The sequence below is a fragment of the Stegodyphus dumicola genome, chromosome 1, assembly GCF_044657685.1.
Source record: "Stegodyphus dumicola isolate Sdum_Otavi_A_Nest chromosome 1, ASM4465768v1".
Taxonomy (NCBI): Eukaryota; Metazoa; Arthropoda; class Arachnida; order Araneae; family Eresidae; genus Stegodyphus; species Stegodyphus dumicola.
In genome coordinates this window covers 197,568,581-197,589,771 of record NC_140768.1, presented here as the reverse complement: position 1 = coordinate 197,589,771, position 21,191 = coordinate 197,568,581, and the positions used below count along the sequence as shown (strand labels likewise).

General features: G+C 31.8%; 1 pseudogene across 1 annotated transcript in view; it reads left to right on the top strand.

Annotated features, from left to right (window-relative positions):
* The window catches only part of LOC146999438 (astacin-like metalloprotease toxin 5), a 47,362-nt pseudogene extending 31,047 nt beyond the window's left edge, over positions 1-16,315 (top strand). The window contains exon 6 of the transcript XR_015043248.1: positions 16,054-16,315. The product of XR_015043248.1 is annotated as an astacin-like metalloprotease toxin 5 (transcript). The remainder of the gene's footprint in view (positions 1-16,053) is intronic.
* The last annotated feature ends 4,876 nt before the right edge of the window (positions 16,316-21,191 follow it).

Sequence of the window (21,191 nt, the reverse complement as noted above, 5' to 3'; positions counted from 1 at the left end):
CTAGAAGATATCCTGTTTTTTAAGTAAAATTATTTTCCTTTTCCTATGAAAGTAAGTCTAAAGCTAAATATTTGAAAAAGTGAGATATCTGGATTTTCATCTGTTAGGAGAAATGCGCATGCTACATAAAAATAAAATAGGGGTATCACTGAATTTTCTTGTTACTACAAAAGGGTAGATTTAGAAAATAAAAGAGCATTTCTAAAAAGTTGGTTCATTAAACTTACTCTTACTTCTTAAAAGTTGATAAGTTATAAGAAAATTCTTTTTAACCGTATACTGCTTATAAGAAATGATTTGTTACTCAGGTTTTATATTAATGCATTACACGATTTTATATTTCGTTTAAGTATTGGTAAGGTTTTACTGTTCCTAACGAGTGGAATTTTCTTAGTGTGTACGTGAATATTTAATTGCATTTTCCTTAACAACACGTGGGAGTAATTTAATAATGCATCGCATAAATATTATTTTCTTTTAAAAATCCTAGTTGAAAGTTAATTAAAATTATTTAGATTAATATTAAATGTATGTAAAGAGCTAATTGTTCTACAGAAAGGTTCATGACTTTTCTGTGTATACTGACGAGGGTATATAAAGAAAACTTCAGGTTTTTCCCACTGATAGTAAATCTGGAAGCAATAAAAATGTATTAAGACTCATTTTTAGGTAAATATATTGCTTTCTATCGCACATTTTCTAAACATTTGTTGGAATTCTGGGTAAATAACTTAAATTCAGTAAAGATTATATCCTGATTTGGGTAAAACCTTAAATATTCTACAGTGAAAAATGTTTATTTCATATTTAGTTCTTAATATTAAGAAAATAGTTCTAAGATAGTTATTGTGTACTGTGGGAATACTGCAGGAAAAGATGAAGGATTTAGATGGTCTTTGGAGTTTTTCACTCAGTAAAAGGTAATATTTAGCAAATTACAGTTCTCGAAAATGCATAGAAAGTTCCTGTAATGCAAACATATATGTACAATTATAAGATAACGTAATACTTATTTGGGTGTAATTTTTTTATTGAAAATGAGTTATCCCTTATTAAATGTGTATTAGTCAGGAATATTTAACTGCTATGATGAGTATTGTACGAAGAAATTTCTGTATTTGTGATGAAGAAGGTTAAAATATTCGAAATTGTAGTGGAGATTTGGGTAAAATGTCTCTTACTCTTCGGTTCCTTCTGTAAATATAGGTATATTGGTAATGATATATGTTTTGTAAAGTACTTCAAAAGATTACATTCATAAGAAAATAAATTGGTAAATAAATTAATGCAAACTGACATTTGCGAAAATAACATTTTAGTCTAAGAAATTGAAAAATAGTCTATATATGAAATTGTCTAGTGAATTAAGTTGGAACTGGGCTAAGTTAAAAAAATGTATTAACACTATGCGTTAGAAATAAATGCATAGAAATAAAACAAACTTTTAAGAGATGAAATTGTAACCAATGGGTAAAATCGATGGTCATTCATCTCTTAATCAATATTGGAAATGTTTATTTTAGAAATTTCTTTTATACACGTAACGTCAAATTTCGTCCATTTAACATGAAAGCCGTTCATGAAGGCAGAAATATCCGTACTTAGTGTAGGGAAAGGTAATAAAGTGAAAATTTACATAGTCGAGACATTTAAAGTGATGTAGAATGCATTCAATTAGTACAAATTACTGAATTTAAAGTTACTGAGCGTTCAAAATAATAAGAAAGAATTTTGCATGAGTACATGAAAGAATGAATATTGGTCTAAAATTATGAATGAAATTTGAGATTTCATTCTAAAAATTCGGAATCTATCAAACTAGCTTAATGAAAATCAAGATTCAAAACTGAACATTGGTAACACTGAAGAGCTTAAAAACATATATTCAGATAGAAAGGGTATTAAGAATTAAAAGGAAATGCCAGAATATGCAGGAAATGTTAAAGTTTGAAAATGCGAATGAAGTTAATAATGAAGTAAAGTAGTAGGATAAATCATGGTAAGAGTACTACAGATTGATAAATTGTAGAATTGGCAAATTAAAATAGTACTATAAAATATGGACTAAGTAAGGACTATTCAACGAATTGGATATGAATAACAGTTGAAGGTTGTAAAATAAAATGCTTAATTGAAATCGATCTCTATTTTTAAGAAATTTAAGCGTGTTAATTTAGCTGAAATAGTAACATCACAAGCGCAATTACAATCAAAAATTATAAAACAGAGTTAAAATTTAGAGTATGTTGGAAACTATGAATGAAACCCAGTGCCAGAAATGAAACCCGGTACCCAGTGAAATGAAACCCAGAGAATGAAACCCAGTGCCAGAAAAGTATGAAATTTACATCTAAAATTAACTAAAGTTTATGCGTATGGTAGGAAAATGTAATAAACAAGTTCAAAATTAGAGTACTTTAAAAATTACGAAGATATAAAATGTACGAAACATGTTAAAAATAATATCTAAAATTAAATAAAGCTCACATACATGGTAAGAAAACAGAGGAATTAAGCTAAAATTAGGAGCCTGTTTAAAATTAGGAAGGTTAAAACGTATGAAAGTCGTTACAAATTAAAGGAAAGTCATGTGAAAATATAAGAAATTAGTTAAAATTCTTAGTATGTTGAAAACTAAAAGCGATAAAAAATAGAAAAGGAGTTAAAATTTACATCTAGAATTAAATAAGTCAGGTATATGGTAGAAAAATGTAATAAGCAAGTTCAAAATTAGAGTGCTTTAAAAATTACGAAGGTTTAAAATGTACGAAACAAGTTAAAAATTACATCTAAAATTAAACAATATTCATATATATGGTTAGAAAATATAGGAATTAAATTAAAATGTAAAGTATATTTGAAATTACGAAGTTTAAAACATATGAAAGTAGCTATAAATTAAATGAAAGTCATATACGTAGTGTGAAAATATAGAAAATTAGTTAAAACTCAGAGTATGTTGGAAACTAAAAACGTTAAAAAATAGAAAATAAGTTATAATTTAGACATAAAATTAAATAAACGTCAGGTATATGATATGAAAATGCAGGAATTATGTTAAAATTAGGACTATATTGGAAATCATGGAGGTTAAAATCTATGGGAGAAATCAAGTAAAAGTCATGTATATAGTGTGAAAATATAAAGTGGTTAAAAATTTGAGTATATTAACCCACCGGCCGGCTCGCATTTAAATCTATTTACGTCTCGAAAACTGCAGTAAAAATTAACCATGTTTACATTTTTTTTTTTATTTAGTGTGAACCAAAATTGTCCTGAAAACGGCCTTTGTTAGATTTTCTTCCCCCCTTCCTGTAGGGCGATCAACAAGTCGTTTCACTTAAGTGATGGTTTCCTACTGTCCTTTGATTACCGCCTAGAAGCGAGTAAGCAGATGGGTTGCTTTTGCCCTTACGGAGGAAGGAACACGTTTTGTGTCCATGCTTTGGTTAGACGAAAAAAGATATTTTTTTCTGGAAATCCAAAACAGAAAAGGAAGTTTTGTATTGCCTTGTTATTAATTTTGTGCATATTTCTAATCTTAATTGCTTATCAGAGCCGTGCCAAGATAATTTTTCACCTGAGGCAGAAAGGTCAATGCGCGTCCATATAAATATAAAAATAGCTACACTTGTATTAAGCAAAAGTAATTGTATTAAATCAAAATGTCATAACTCTTATAGCATAATTATACCATAATTCTTAAAGTATTTTTTAATCGTAGTTTTATAAATTCAGAGAAATAATGTAGCCAATTATTTATAATTTTCAAATGAAAACGTTAAAAAATTCGTTTTTGATAAATAAGAAATAACACTGAAATGCATATTGCATTAATTTCCAGGTTTTCTTGCAATTTTTTTGGTTTGTTTTATTGATTTAAGTTTGACGAAGCCTATTTCCTCTAATAATTAAAGTAATTTTCGAATTCGTATAGCCAATTTGGCGCCTCTTCTAGTGATTCACATGAGCCCGGCTTTGTTGCTTTTTAAGTATAAATGTTATTAATTTTTTATTGCGTCTCGGTATTTTAATGTACGTTTGTAAAATGTTAATTTGTTTTTATATGCATATTTCAGTAATATAATCTTACGACTAGTGAGACAGTGTAGTTTAACTAATTTTCTGCTTTTGATTCATGTTATCGAGCTTTAACGCTAAGGAAAAATTTATAAGAGGCTTAAAATACCAAATTCCTATTGAAAGCTACATGTAATTGATAATTAAATTACTATTAAAATAACAAACACATGCTCAGTGTCAGTCATTTCGACATAATTCATTTTACCACAAATTTATTTCGTTTATCTTGTTTCATATTTATAAAAGGGGAGTTTACCTTTATCGCATTTATTGGTTGATAGAAGTTATGAAATATTGAATATGTTGAAACAAATTTCAGTCATAATAACCTTATTAAAATTTTTCTACATATAGACAAGATGTCACAGATACCTCTCAGTTTCCGAACTAAATTACATGGTACTGAAATTCGGTGCATTTTCATATGATTATTTTTGACAGAAAGAGTTGCCTTACGTAAATCACAAAAGAACATTGTTTTAATTCTTAATTAAATATAGCACTTGTATTAAATTGCTAAAATTCATTGTTAGGAAAATCTCGCTCTAACAAATTAGACACTTTTACCTTTCAAAGTGGAATTTTTGTGGTTTTCTCTGTGCATAATGTGGGCACGAGTAAGTTTTTCTTAGAATGTCCTCCACGGAGGCATTCCTCCCTTTAGGCAGATAGCTCTCGCGTGCTTTGAAGGAAAAATAAAGCAAACCAAAACAAAAGCTTCAAAATTGGTGTTTAAAATTTTTTTGGGTTCAAATACGCAAATTACTTAGAGATCTCAATTCACATTATCAAATGTTATTATTTAAATAAATAAAAGCAAGCTGAGGATTTCCATTTAAATTGTTTGTTTTAAAATAAAAAATAAGAACAGTAAGTTTTGAATAAATCTTGTCAACATCAAGCAGGGACAGGAACATGCCAATGTAAAATTTAATATTAGGCCAAAAAGAAACGCTTTGACGTAGATTTTGTATAAAACTTAATCAAATTCGCAGGTAGTCAGAGACAGGCCTTTCTTCAGTAGAGAGAAAAAAAATGTTTCTGAAGTATTTGTGTATTTATTACATAAATGTTTTAATGCTTCCATAGCACTGCTAATCGATAAAATTTATTTGATGAAAAGTAGGAAGTTTGCTTTTCAAATTCCGATTTTTCAACTTTTTCAGTGACATATGTGGCATCGAAAAACACGTCTGGCCAGGAGGCAGATTAATGGCTGAAAAATTCTTAGAATTTAAAGAGGCATCGAACAAGAAAATTTAGGGATGGCGAAATTCTAAGAATTTGGCACTTGACAACGGCAAACGTTTTAGAATGTAGAGAGCTACAGAATTTAGGCAGGGCAAAATATTTTAAATTTATAGAACATCGATCAGTAGAATTAAGATCCCACAGCGATTGCACTGAGAAACAAATCGACCTACTCCTCGATTATGCGGATGGACGCAGATTAACTTCTGAAAGCTCAGCGAAGCAAGAGCTATACATAATGCAGCTATTTACGATTTCTACTATAATAAACTGAAATTTAATATAATAATTTAACACTATATATCAGTTTACGAAATCATGATGATACTTTTGAGAAATTTTCTTTAATTCCCCAGTACACTAAAAAAAAAAAAGAAAAAAGAAAAAAAAAGTACAATAGATTATATAATGGTATTACTAACAAAATGATGTCGATGACGCATTTAATTTTAATCTTTTTATTAATCTAAATAAATATGTCATTGAGTTTTCCATAACTTATAGTTTTGCAAATTAAAAATGTTCAATAATATAATATGTGATAATGGTATTATTGGTATGCTGCTATTCAAGGCAAAGCACACGAGGGTTATCTGCCTAAATGGAGAGATGCTTTCGTGGAGGACTTTCTAAGGGAAATTGGCTCGTATACACGTTACACATGGGGAAAACCACGAAAACGACCATGCAGCCAGTCCGTTCGCGGGATTCTAACCTCGGACCGAACTACCAGTGTTCAGCGTCTTTACCGATCGGCCGCTGGTGGGTAATATATGATTATGAAAGCTTGCACATTCGTCAGGCAGCATACGATGGGCACCTGCTTGAGGAAAAGGATGCGTTTGTAGATGACTTTTTCAGGGAAACTGGTTTGATATATTCAACCTAAAATTCACCAAAATATCAAGCAACGAACGCATTCGCCGGAATTCAAACTTAGGCAAAACTACCAGTGTTCAGTTGCAAAAGAGAGTTAACAACATAAACAGGCAACATGTCTGAAATTAGTATTTATTGCATCCATCAGTGATATGATTTTCTGATATAATTTAATGGAAGATCACTGTAATAAATGGGAATCTTTTTTTTTTTTTTTTTTTTTTTTTTTTTTTTTTTGTAAGGAGATTTTTTTCCGCTTTGTTTTCAACATTTGGTTGAAATGCAAATTAGATAAATATTTACAAATGCAGAATTTTGGATAGTTATTGATGATTTCGAGATTCAGTTTCTGAAATCCATTTCATGTGTCATTTCCTTAAAAAGGTGATATTGAAACCAACTTTCGAGGAGTAAAATGATTACTAGAAAAGAGATTCCGATTTCTTTCATTCTTTTATTCCCATTATAAATTTGTCCCGTAGTTCTTAGAACATTCTTCTATCCGTAAGTGATGATTTGCTTTCCGAGAAAATTTTCTGAAAGGAATAAATTACTTAGTCTTCAAACCATGGGAAAATCTTGCCATCGCCGGTACTTAATTCCCTTCATTTACTGAGATAACCTGCTTTGTTATAAGTATGGTACTTGTTTTCTGATTTTTACTGAATTTGCATGCTCAAAGCTATCTAAATAAAGAAACGCTATTGTGAATATCAGGGTATGAGTACATATATGAAAGTGTTATATATTTTTCAGAATTCCCCTAGGAGCTGTTTATTCCTAGGGCAGAAAGAGGGAAAAGCTTGCATACATCGCCATTCCCGGAAACTAGACAGTACCGAAAACATTACTAGACAGTCCGGTTTACCAGACAATAGAGTTTATCTGATTCCTAGTTGTAAAAGCTGACAGTTATAAATTGTTATGTTCATGGCGACCTTCAGAATGCATGAAATTACTTCAAAAGTTCCGCTGCTATAAATTTTCAGATTGCAATTTTGTTCCTTTAAAGTTTCGAAAATACCTATTTTTTAAGTATTTTTCGGTACTTATATTAATATTGATACAAATAATATAGAAAGCACCAAACGTAGCTATGATGTATTTCAATTTGTCCTTAGTATTTTCTCACATATAGTATTAACACTTTGTCTACACGTTTCTAATGTTTCACCATAGTAAGCCTTCCCTTTCCGAATGTATTCAGTTCCTTTTCGCTTTCGTTTTCTGCTTCTTCTTTTTTTTTTTAATTTTATTTATTTATTTATTTAATGTTACCATATCCTGAGTTTTACTCTAGCTATTAACTAGAGTAGCTACTAGGTAGCATTCATTATAGTACATTCATTATATTCATATAGCTACCAGCTAGCATTCATTATAGTACATTCATTATATTCATATAGCTACTAGCTAGCATTCATTATAGTACAAAAACTAATATAGCTTGTCAATATCAACACATTTTTATCTTCAATAAAATCCACTAATTCGATTGATGCTGTAAAAATTAGAATTTAATACTTTAGCCAATTATTCTGATTATAGTGATTTAAATTCGATTTTAGGCAACATATGCATTCTTTCAGAAAACGCGATATATTGAGCACCGCTGTTACAAGTAAATGCTGTACATTCAACCGTTTCATAATATGTAAATGTAGCATAAATTCTTTTCGAGTGCTTTCACTGAGAGTCTCCTTCAAGTAAACTTTAATGGAACTTTATTTCATGAAAATTTAGAAGTATTATAAAAGCAAATATAGAAGAATTATTTCCATTGCAAACATTTATGAATTATGCAGAAAAATATATAAGAAAAACATCAATGAGAAACTATTATCGAATATACATTTCATGACAGTAGTAAAACATTTTTTCAGTACCGACGGTATTAAAAAGCTCAATATTGTGATAAGCTAAATAAAATAAAACGGCATTAAAAGTTTAATATTGTGATAAGTAAAAGTATACTAATCTATAACACTCATTTGATATTTTTGCCATTAGAACTATAATGTAATTCTAACCGTTAAAGTAACATTGTATTTGTATTAACTAAAATTATATTTGTAATTTCAATTAAATTTATCAGTACTCGTTGTTTCCTGCACCTTGAGGAGACGCATTATTATTATTTTCTTTCTATTATATAAAATACTGTCCTCAGAAAAAAATGTCTCTAGACATGATTCTGCTCCAAAATTAATGGATGAGGTGAACAGAAATAATCTTGGAACAGCCTTTGGGCAAGTGCTGCGAGTATGCGAAATGTAAGACTGTAATTAAACTTCGACCATCCTGGAGACTACACTTTCTTAGAATATTGCCATTCGACAAATTATAAAACCTTCCATTTATCTTTAAAGTTTAAGCTATCTGTTATTGACTGAGAAAAGCTGGTAATTCATTGTAGTTAAAACTACAACTAATGCAGTTATAATTGTAATTGTGCCGCCCAGATGGTATAGTGGTTAGGAAAGCCTGACTGCGATACCGAAGGGCCTGGGTTCGAATCCCGGAGAAGGCATGGCTTTAACTGTTCGTCCTTTCATAGGAGGCGATGGTGGCCCACATATTAGATGCCTCCATAATAAAGTGACTGCAACTTCTGGCCTTGTATAGACTAATAGACTGTGTTGCACTGTAACTGTTCACAATCTGCCATTGGAGAAAAATGATAATAATTGTAATACAATGATTGTTCGAATTACAATATAACTTCAAAAGCAATTAGATTTTTCGCTCAGCAGAGTAATAAGTCGTCTTTTGAATACTACTAGTTCAAATCGGATGCCCATTTTGGCAAACAATCTAAATGTTTAGATAGCTCCGTGGATTTCCTTATGTGTAACATGAATATAAATCATTTTATTTTAGAAAGTTCTCTATGAGTACATCATTCTTTTTAAACGTTTCGTTGCATTCAATTAAATAAAGATCTTTTTCTGCTTTTATTAACGGGTGATGTGAACATGAGCCAGTTTCCCTTAGAAAGTCCTCCACAGTAGCATCTTTGCAGTCTTTACCGTAATCCAAATAATATGACAATCACAGGTGCATAAGAAAATTGTACTTTTATTTGTTCTTACGTGATGAATGGATGATTAATGATGGAAAATAGTTCATGCAAGTACTTTCACTTGTAACTGAATAATGCATTTTAACTATTTATGGAAAATGTGTGTTATGTTGAATAAAAGACCAATTCGTAAATTTTTGTTTCCAATGGCAGGTAGTAGCCGTTTATAGACATTGATCACTACTAACGCCGGTCATGTTATTAAGGAGGGAACTAATACGTGGACCACCGTTGCCACCTATGAAGAGAACGAAGAAATTACATTCATGCCCTATCCGGGATTCGAACCCAGGCTCTTCGGTACGGCAACCAGAGTCACGAACCGCTTTACTGTCTGGGCGGTAATTCATAATAAATGGATTTAGTAAAATTTCTAATACACACAGCAATTAAGCATACTGATTGCTGATCAGAATCGTTTTTTTACCAGCTAAAGCAATAGGTTGGATAAAATTATGAGGCTTAGTTTAGTCCTTGATGATCTCCTTTCTGAAAAGAGGCCCACCAGCGGCCGAGCGGTAAAGTCGCTGAACACTGGTAGTTCGGTCCGAGGTTCGAATCTCGCGAACGGGCTGGCTGCATGGGTGTTTTCGTGGTTTTCCCCATGTGTAACGTGTATACGAGCCAGTTTCCCTTAGAAAGTCCTCCACGAAGGCATCCCTCCTCATAGGCAGATAGCCCTAGTGTGCTTTGCCATAATTAAATAAGCCAAACCAAACCTTTCTGAAAAGAAAAGGATAAATGTAATTTTTATGATTTATTTCTTGTGTAATGTAAACAAGACAAGCGTCCCGTAACAAATCCTTTGCGAAAACATCCCTTTGCACTGGCATAAACTCTTTGCTTGCTTAATCTTGTAATTTAAGTTCACATGTATATCGAAGATCATAAACATACATATTTGCTTACTAACGTTATGTGCATTTCGGTCTATATAAAATATTTCCTTTAAATGAACTCCTATTTATGCTGGTAATACAAACTACAATATATGTAAGATGATTCAGAAGACATGACAGAAAATATTAATATTTTTCTTATAGGTGATTATCCCGTTGTATTATTTAAAAACTCATTATCCAAAATGCAGAAACATTTCGAATATAATATTATTGACTGTAATTTTCAAAAATTATCACGATTTCCTTAGCCTAAGTCACTGAAATTATAAGGGGCAGTTGTTTTTCTGATTAAATAGTTACAATCATCTGCTGCGCAATTTTAATTAAGAGGTCATTACAATTGCATTGTAATTTTTATTAGATTATATAATTACAGTTATACTGTTTATTCAATTAGATTTCACAATTAAAATGCAATTATAATTAAAATGCATATGAGTAAATTGTATGTGTAATTAAAAATTGTTACATTGTAATTACAAGATAATTGCATAATATTATTCCAATTACTATGTGTTTTCAATTGCATTCTGCAATAACATTTGCAATTAAGATCATGATTTTTTTGGCTACGTAACTGCTTTTATCAGAAACAATTGCTATCCTAATTACATTATTATAATTACTTACTGGAGTTACAATGACAGTCTAATTGTAATTAGATTATATGATTGCAGTTGCATTGAATATGAAATTGGATTTCACAAATATAGAGTAATTGTAATTTAAATGAAATTACGTAAATTGTAATTGTAATTAGAAAACAGCTACTTTCTAACTATAACTACTTAATTGGATAATTTTATTACAATTGCATACTACACTTAGAATTACAATTATGATCATAATTTCACTATGTTAAGTAATTCTAATTATCAGAAACAATTACTTTCCTAATTACGTAGTTATAATTACCTACTGCAATTGCAGTTAAAATTACGATGTAATTAGCTAATATTAGCGTAGTTGTGATTAGATGCAATAAAATTTTTAATTGTAATTAGATTATATAATTATAATGTTTGTGATTATCATTGCATTGTAATTGTAAGACTTAAGAATTAAAATGCAATTACATACATTATTGTTGCATTTAAAAAGTACTTACTTTCTAATTGTAATTGCGAAGCTAATTACAATTGCAATATAATTGAAATCACATATTTCAAAATATTGTTGCAGTTTCTTGCAATTTTAATTTTAATTCCAATTACATTTTGCCAAACTGCATCTAAAATTTGGAGAATAATTAGGCTGGAAAATGAAAATTCTCTTTACATTTATATATAAACATTTAAGTTTACTATAGCTGGTATAAGCACAGAACAGCTGGAACAGCTCGAAGTTTTGAACGAGCTATTTATTTCGAACTGTTATTCAAAACCTAACGATAAAAACCATTTGCCCCTAGCGAATAGATAGTTTCCTCTCCTCAATTACCTCCCGCAGAGAAAAATTATCACCTGTCAGTTTACATTAAGAGCAGTGAGGGGAGGGCATTCTGAGACAAGCCGTATATATGCTGCTTTGCCGTTTCGTGCCAAAATTTAGGTTTACGTATATATGCTGCCTTGCCGCCATGAGGACCAAAATATTTGGACGCATATATGCTGCCTTGCCGCTATGAGAGCCATTATTTTCGAACGCATATATACGGCCTTGCCGTCTGGAGGGTTAAATAGTGTGAAGGTTAAAATGTACAAAACAAGCTGGAAATGTTACATCTAAAATTAAATACAAGTCATCTATATGATTATAAAATGTATGAAATAAGTTAAAATAGAGAATATGTTCAAGATCGCTAACGTTGAAAAGAACGAAAAAAGTTAAAAATTACATCTAGCATTGAATAATATAATACACGAAAATGCGTGTTTTAGTAATTACACTCATAAAATATAACGAATAAGTTAAAAGTATTGCCTAACAAGTCTGGAAAATCTCTGGGTAAAATGAATTTAAGAATAAAAATGAGTAATGTAATGAAGATTAGGGAAAGTATATGTGATATTATGTACAGAAGATTTAAGAAATAAGGTAAAGTTCTGAGTGTATAGGATCACTCAATCATTAAATTCGAAAATAATCCTCGTTCAGGGTAACTAGGAGATAATCTTCATATACGTAGTAAAACAGTTGGAATGGGAAAAAAAAACACAAAGGCTAAAAATTTATTAACGAAGGGAAATCACCTCCGTAAATCAGTAAAATATAATCTCTTATTAAATTGTGATGACATGTAGCAGTTTTGCAGATATTGAGTCATAGGATAAATAAAAGTAAGAAAATAATTATCTTCGGAAGAGGTTATACTGTGAAGGAAACATTTTATTATATGCTAATATCTGTTTCAAGATAATAACTGTATCAGTCACTTAAAACACCTACTTGATATACATTTTTAAGAACTCAATATAAATAAGCAAGTTTACAAATTATCATATAACTACTAAATGCTTAAATCACCAAATTAAAAAAAGAAAAGAATCTAAGCACACATCCTTTTTCTGTGACGTAGCAGCTCGATAAGGCTCCCCTGTCCCCATTTTCAGATAAGCGTCCTTTCCACGGCTGAGTATTCCTTCTCGGGAGCTCCCTAAGCTCCCGATCCAGAACTCTCATTTCCTCTACTCATTAGGGTTTTTGATACTGGAGATATGAAAAATGTGCAGTGCCCTGGCTGGGACTCAAACCTTGAACCTCTCGAATGAGCGTTGAGAATGTTTCCCATGACACCACGAAGGCATGCGGAAAGGAGGGAGAAAATACTTTATATACTACTCCTTTTAAAGTCTGACTGGGGATTAGAGGATCCAATCGCCGTATCCTGGTGGTGACAAATTATCGTCCACGTGTTTCTGATTCGGGCGTCACTGTAGAAACTTCGAATTTTTCGATGGAAGAAACTGAAAAAAACCGCAACACCCTCTCCGGAATTCGAGTTCCGGACCTTCCGAATGCAAGTCGAGTCTCCTTTCATTTACAGTATCAAGTTACATTTTTGCTTATATATATAATTTATCATTAGAAAACTTTTTAATATCATCTCCAGGGAACAAAAATTCAATTAAAACTATAAATATAATACATATATAATACAATTATAAATACATACCATATATATAGTACATACAGAGTGATTCGAAATTGTTTTTACAAATTACGAAGAGTGATATTACTCATCCAGATGAACAATAATTACCATAGAACACAGGGTCGCATTCCCCCCTTAGAGGCCAAAAAAAGGAATATTAGAATTCCAACCTGAAACTTACAACAGTGTTGGGAGAGAGAATGAACGAGTCCAAAAGTTGCACAATGAGTTTAGTGAAAGCATCACAAAGAGTGCAAAAAAGGGATAAAACCGAATACTTGGCCGAATATCTAAATTATTAGGGGGGAACTGCTAATGCCTTGATATCAAGTATCAAGGAGTAGTCGTTTTTTTCCCTCTTCGCCATCTTCTATCCTGTTCTCCTAGACTTACTGTGCTGCGCTCATTCTACTTGAAGCGCCCTTTTGTGGGATACGAAGTTCTGACAGCCGGAACGCAGCATGAACTTTTCATAATAATCTCGGTATACAGCGCAAGTTGTTTTTAGTTGATAATATTCAGCCCTTGATTAGATAATTAACTTGTTGCAATCGTTTGCCGGGTTGAGATCTTGCCTACCATAGATGTGCATTTGAGTGTTTGCCATCGAAGTCTGAGCTCGAATTAACCCTCGAAAGCCAAGTTTTTGGTTTTATCCGTTTTGTGCACTCTCTGTGAGCTTTTCATTAAAATGATTGTGTGACTTTTGGTCTCGTTTATTCGCTCTCCCAACACTGTTTAAGTTCAGGTAGAAATTCCAATATTCCTCTTTTCTGCCTCTCAGGGTGTAATGCACCCCTATGTACTATCGTAATTATTGCTCATCTGGTTGAGTACTATCAGCCGTTTTAATTTGTAAAAATAATTTAGAATCACCCTGTATATGCGGAAAGGAGAGAGAAAATACGTTATTGTGATTTCTCTTTAAGACGACTATCTATATTTCCAGGTAACTTCGATTGTCTTAAAAAGTCATGCTGGATGCTGATGTTTATTTATGTTCTGAGGAATACTAATTGCCTTCAGAAGTTACCATGACGAGAGAGTTCAGTGTATGTTTGTCAACTTTCATAGCTTCTGTTGCTTACAAAACTGAAATAACACCATTCTTAGCCGTAACAACCACAAAAATAAATAAATAAATAAATAACATTTAAAAAAATCAGTAGATAAATATGAATACCAATGACTTCTGCTTTACTGATACCAACATTAAATTTGTGTCTGGGACTTTCGCCGCAGTCGTTTAGCTGCCTCCGTTTCGCCTACAGGACCGTCTGTCGGCAGCTGATTCACCGTGGGTCGTTCCGTCGTCAAGTAATTAAGGTTAACTTTAATATATATAATTGTTTACAAATATGAAATATAAGAAATTGCACATAGTTAGTTAAAATTTATGTCAGTATCAAATAAAACATAATTATCCCATTTCATAATTATGGGCTAAATTTCTGATATAATAAAAGTTATATTATCGTTTCAAAATTACGTAGATCCAATGTTTACACGATTTGTCAAAATTTCATGAAATTTTAATTAGTTCAGAGAAATCTCTTATGCAAGCAGGAAATTCACATTTGTATGAAATCTTAATTGAAAATAGAATTACTTTGGAATCTTATTAGCACATTACTCTCTTAAAATTAAAAATTCAGAAACATATAAGTAGATACACTAATAAAATATAATATAAGCATGCATATATATATATATATATATATATATATATAATATATAATATATAAGCATTTAAAGAAACATATGTCTTGACTGCGAATCGGTTCGAAGACGAAATAGCTCGACGGCGAAATGGCACGACAGCGAATAGTCTCATTTCGCATTAATTTCTATCAGTTGTCTTTATTTACGAAAACGTTCTACTAATATCAATCAAAAAACTTGTTTAAACCCATGTAACAAATGAGATCCATTTCGATTGAACTGATAAGGAAATACGAATAAGGAAACTAGAAGTCAATATAAACCCGTACGAGTCGATAGAAAATTCTGTTCTCAATAACATTGGTTTTATATACGTATTCCAATAGGATTACACTAATACCAGAAAGGAAAACCAGTAGAGATCAATAAACGTCAATGGAGATCGGTAGAAAGTTTTATTAGTTTCTATGGGGCATTTTTACTAGGTAAATATTGATTATTTTATACTAGTATTCATATTTATTCCAGCTACATTTCTAAAAATGTTTCCAAGTAGCTCAAGGCGGTAAAATGTATAGACTAATGAAACGCATCATGAAGTCTGTAGTCAGTAATAATAATAACAATAAATTTTGTTAATTTTTCCCTCGGCCTGTAATTGCATGCTTCTCCTGTATAGGGTTTCCGTTAGGTCACGCATCACAGGGATTAATGGACACTGTCCAAGATATAGACGATATGGTAGAATAGTTGTTGTTGAAAGGATAAATAAGACAGATAATTTAAACAAAGAATTCCCATGTAACACCACATCAGTTTTGCCTTGATTATCAATAAGTATTAATCATGAGACAATCATGGATTCCATCAGTCTCAGTTTATGTCAAGAATGGCACTGGTTCGAGGTATCTAGAAGAAAGGATCCGTCATGCTTTGTCATTAGATTGAGCCTACAGAGCGTGTGTTATTGAAATGGAACAATACTGTCATTTTGAACAGAACCTAAAATATTATTTCATAGGTTGCTATATTTATGAGACACACTCGATGAGTAACATTATTGTTGTAAATATATATACATATAAACATATCTTTTACAGATTGGTATTACGCATTCAAGAAGCTGTTACCTGATCAGAACAGGTTATATACTCCTTTCGACTACGATTCCATCATGTTGTATGGTGAGACAGCCTTCAGCAGAGAGTGGGGCCTTAAGAGCATGGAAGCAAAAGATGGTGGTCGATACTTGAAGCCAACGTACGAAAAAGAAGGAATGTCTGACTCAGACCTGAAGAGACTCAATATGCTGTACAACTGCAAATAAAATTAAAAAATTTTGTTAAATAAAAATAATTCTGAAGAAATTTTCTTGAACTTTATCTCAGTCATTGCTTATATCTACGGAACATATTTTAAAGTCATAACTGTCTTATGCGAGACATTTTAAATAGGAGATTGCAGGCGTTATTCTTTGATTATTGATACGTAATTGGATTGTACGTATTTGTTAGTTAAAATAAAACTCCACCTATGCGGAATTTTAATTATCCGGATCGCTTTCCCTTTCGCGACCGTGTACGTTTATGACTGTTACTGATATATGTATGTGCTTTTATTTATTTCATTAATGCATGTATTTAAAAAAAAAATCGGATTTCCAAAGCTTCACTTGTTGCACCCATGCTGTAGGTGTGTCAAACTTGTGACCGAAGCATCTGAAAAGGTGTTTGGCGGTGACCAAGAGACGATTTATTAAGATGACCCTCCTATCAAGATGTATTGTGTTAGAATTCCCCCCTCCAAAAAATTAAGGTACACTCTTTTGAATAATGAAATTAAAAATCTGATGTGGGCACCAAATGACTTCTTTGTACGACTATTAAAAGCTTAGCTTTTTTGTTGCATTTCATTTAAACTTACTTCCTCGAATCTCAATAGAGATATATTTCTCATTCAGTCAATTCAGTTCTCACATCGCGACAAGACTTCCTACGTAAAAATTCAAAACATTTTCATTAAAAACTATAAGAAAAAAAGTAAAACAACAACAAAAAAAATAAAAACATAAATATTTACAATTAAAATTAGAGTTTCTAAGCAAAAAAGAAGCATTCCGCTCATCTGGCAGGGAGACATATTTTTCTGTGCACAAAGCTGAAAGTAAAGTCAAATATTGCGTAACTACATTATGTAATTATAAATATTGTGTATATTGTAAAAATTATGTATGTGACAGCTGATTCAGGCAATCCTCATGTCTTGACAAAACAAAATAAGACGAGGAAAAGCTGGTAATAACGGCAATTATTTGCAAAATCAATCTATCAAGGAAACACTATGTGGTTTGTACTTTGATGAAAGAAAAGACGACACGATTTAATTAAAAAAATAATTCAAAACGTTTTCGAAGAACTGAAAAAGAGGACTATTATTCCCTCATCACCAAGAGCCAGAATCAGAGTGCATTGCCTGTGTTTCTCCCTCTATAGGACTTACTAATAATATAGCTTCTACCATAATCTCCCGTTTGACTATACATGAGATTCCTTTTGAAGAACGTGATGTGATTAGGAAACGATGGAACTGTAATTAATACTGGTGTGGAAAATGGTATTACCCACCTGACCGAACAGCACGTTGGGAGACCACTGCAGTGTCTGTATACCTCTTACAATTCAATGAACTGCAGTTCCGTCACATATTCGTCCCCTGCTCTACCACCTCCATCCGTGGATGGTGTTACAACAAGGTCCAAATAATTCAGGGCACCGATCGGGAACAAACTTGCTAGTTATGAAAAACTTTCATACACCTTTTCAGATGTCTGGTTAGCTTTCAACTTTTCGAATTCTTCGTTCCTGAAATCTACAGTAAAGTATTGAGCAAACATCAGTTTTACTTATGTGAAGTTTCTGCTACCATTAAATCAGGTACAATTTTAGAAAAGCTCATGATCTTGGTCCACTTTCCCGCTCAAGACGACAACAAATCGAGTTCTGAGATTTACATGAGATAGAAAAACGTAATGATGAAATTAGTCAACTGTTACAAATTGTTATATGCTTCTCTGATTCAAATTCGAAACAAGCAAAAATTTCACAATTGGTCCAAAGATAGGTTTTGAAACTATTAGAACATATCTAACTCAAAAGCAAATCATCAACCCAATAATTCAGTGGAATTCATTCTTTCTTTCCCAGTAACTCATTCTTTCATTGCTCATCCCGAAAATCTGATCTTTGCAATGATTGTGGATGAAAGAAGACATATCACTAGGACTGCGTCGAATGTTGAAAGCTTGCTCACTCTCCAAGAGAAAAGCTATTCAAAATAACAGATTATGTCAGCATGATAGTGAGATAGTTGCACTATCTCTCCTCGTACAGTACTGAGGAACATTATGGATGTGGACATCAATAATTAAAGACTGGTAACATCCAAGCAACCGGATTTCCAAAGCTTCTTTATCACACCCAGGCTGTTGCATAGTGTGTCAAATTTTTGACGGAAGCCTCTGAAAAGGTGTGGGACGGTGACGCAACAGAATAGGCTATAAAGGAGACCTTCCTATCAAGATGTACACATCAGGCCACAATTTTCTCCTGTAGAGACATTAGGATTTTTGGAAAAGCCGGAGAGATGAAAAATTAGCAACCGCCTTCGGCCCAGGAATCGAACCACGGACCTCTGAAATACCGACTCAGTGGGCGAACGCACGCTAGGAAAGAGGGAGAAATACCTTATACTCCTAAAAAAATAACTGTAATGTGCTCTCTTTCGAATAACGAAATTAATAATGATAAGTTCAGTCAACGTTTGTTTAATAAAAATGCAAAAGTAAACTTTTCAGGAATTATGAACTATTGCTATTTTTACCAAAAATTGTGTTTTTTAAGCTGTTTGCGCAAACAATAAATAATTTGAAATTACAGACTTTTAAACTTCTTTGTGATCCTTATGGTCTCCGATTGACATTAGGAACTGCATTTTGATAATGATGAATTAAGCAATTATCAAAAATATCAAGGGAAGTAGCAAATTTTTACTATTTTTCAAACGAATACGATGTACGAATGGAAGATGTAATTTTATACTAAAATCCTTGATTTCATTTTGCATAACTAGAAGATAAGAAACTAGAAGATAGACGACATTTTCAGAATTAAACAACAAAAAATAAGAAAAAGTGCTTTTTCGGCCATCGGTATATTACAATTCATAGATAATTACAAATTAATTTTTAATAACAGATAAATGTGTATAATTACACCAAAAAGTGTACTTTAAAACGTTTCGTGAAATTGTAAAAATTCTATACGACCGCACTAGGGTGTGGTAACTCTCACTTTAGGAACCACTAATGTAGCATATATTTTTAAAGAGTTATTTAAATAATTTATTTAAATAATGTATGATATATTTACTTCCTTATAATAAAAAATAATTTATTGTTTGATAATTAACAAACAGTATATATAACGTTACGTATAATTCTTCCTTTACTCCATGAGTCATTGCTTACCTGTAAAGAGTATTCCTTTTCTAAAAAGAGATAAACGGAGCCAGCATCCCGATTAGTCTAATCATAATTAAATAGAAATGTATTATGCACTTAATTTGAAGTAATAAGAATCCGACAAAGTATTCGTACCATCTTCAAGGCAACCAAGCATTGCAGCCTGCGGATTATTCACTCTGGAGGGATTTTGCTGCTTAGTATCCTCAGTGCCGCAGATAACGCATTTGCTGCGCCCGTATTGTTCATGGATAAGACATTTCTGACAAGATGAGCCTTAAATAAATATAACGCTCATATGTGCGCTTTAGATAACCTCCATGGTACACGATTATATGCAGGCCAAAGCTTTTCTCTGTCCATGTTGGAGACCATCTCCTTGGACAGTATCTTTCCAGGAATAAATAGAAAGGGACTAGCTCATTTCTTTGTTCGACTCCTCGCCGACGCGAGCCTAATGGGGGGGACTTAACAGGCAGTAATCTGACGTCACTGTGATACCACCTGTTCTGATTTCCCGCGTTTAAAACTGTAGTTTCATTCAGCTGCGAGACGATTTTCTAGAGATTGCATATCCCAAATTAATTTTAATCGTATATATATCTGTTTTCTAATAATATATATATTTAAAATAATTTATATATATGTAATTTTATTCAGTTTTTATTTTAAATTCTATATTGTAAAGTATCGTCTACGTAATATGGCTTTTTGCGCTGTAGTAACGTGCCGTAGCACTTACAGAAGTACGAAAGGATGAGATATTTTATATCATGGGACCAAAGGATCCAAATGAGAATTTGCTTTTGACGAAAGAATGGATACACAAATAAAGACTAATCAAAGACTAGATTCTATTAATGTGAAGAGCGGAAAAAACTGCAGCGAACATTTTCTATGCAGTGTTTATGAAAATGATATGAAAAATCGCTTGTTTGGATAGCCACAAAAAGAAACTGTTGAAATGGAATGCTGTGCCGAAAGTAAATTATAATGATAATAATAAATCGAAATTGATGATGACAATAATAAATCAAATGTTAATGATGACAATAATAAATCAAATGTTAATGATTTTGAAATAAAACTCACAAATGAAATAATAGATATTCCTGAATGCCCTAAGTTTAAGGATAAACAAGAATGCATTGATAATTTGAAGAACAAAATAATATCCTTAGAATATTGTATTAAAGTATTGAAAAATGGAGAAAAGAAAAATTTTAGAATGTTTGTTCAGCGACAAAGAAGGTGGACGACATCTAAACAGAAATTGGTATCAGAAATTAAAATCTCAAATAGCGAAATTGGGGGGGAACACAAATCGAAGAATTTGGAAAAATGTCTAAAGCCTATTTTTATAAAGACGCAGATTAATGCATTGCTGAAAAAGAAGGAAAACATCATGTGGACTAGTGAAGATATTTCACTTTGCATTGTCATAAGACCTCTGTCATCTTAAAGCTATGATTTTTGGAAAGGAAAAAAATTAAGAAAAAACTGGAATATCTTTGCCTAGTATTAGCAAATTAAAGAAATGGTGCCCTAAATTTTAGTGTAGTCCAAGAATTCAAAGTGATGTTCTTACTCTAAAGAAGGACAGAGGGGAATATTTGAATTCTGTAGAAAAATATGCGTTCTCAGTTTCGACGAAATGCATATAGATTGAAAACTCCACTATGACTCTAAACTGGACCAAGTTCTCGGTTGTTTTCAAAA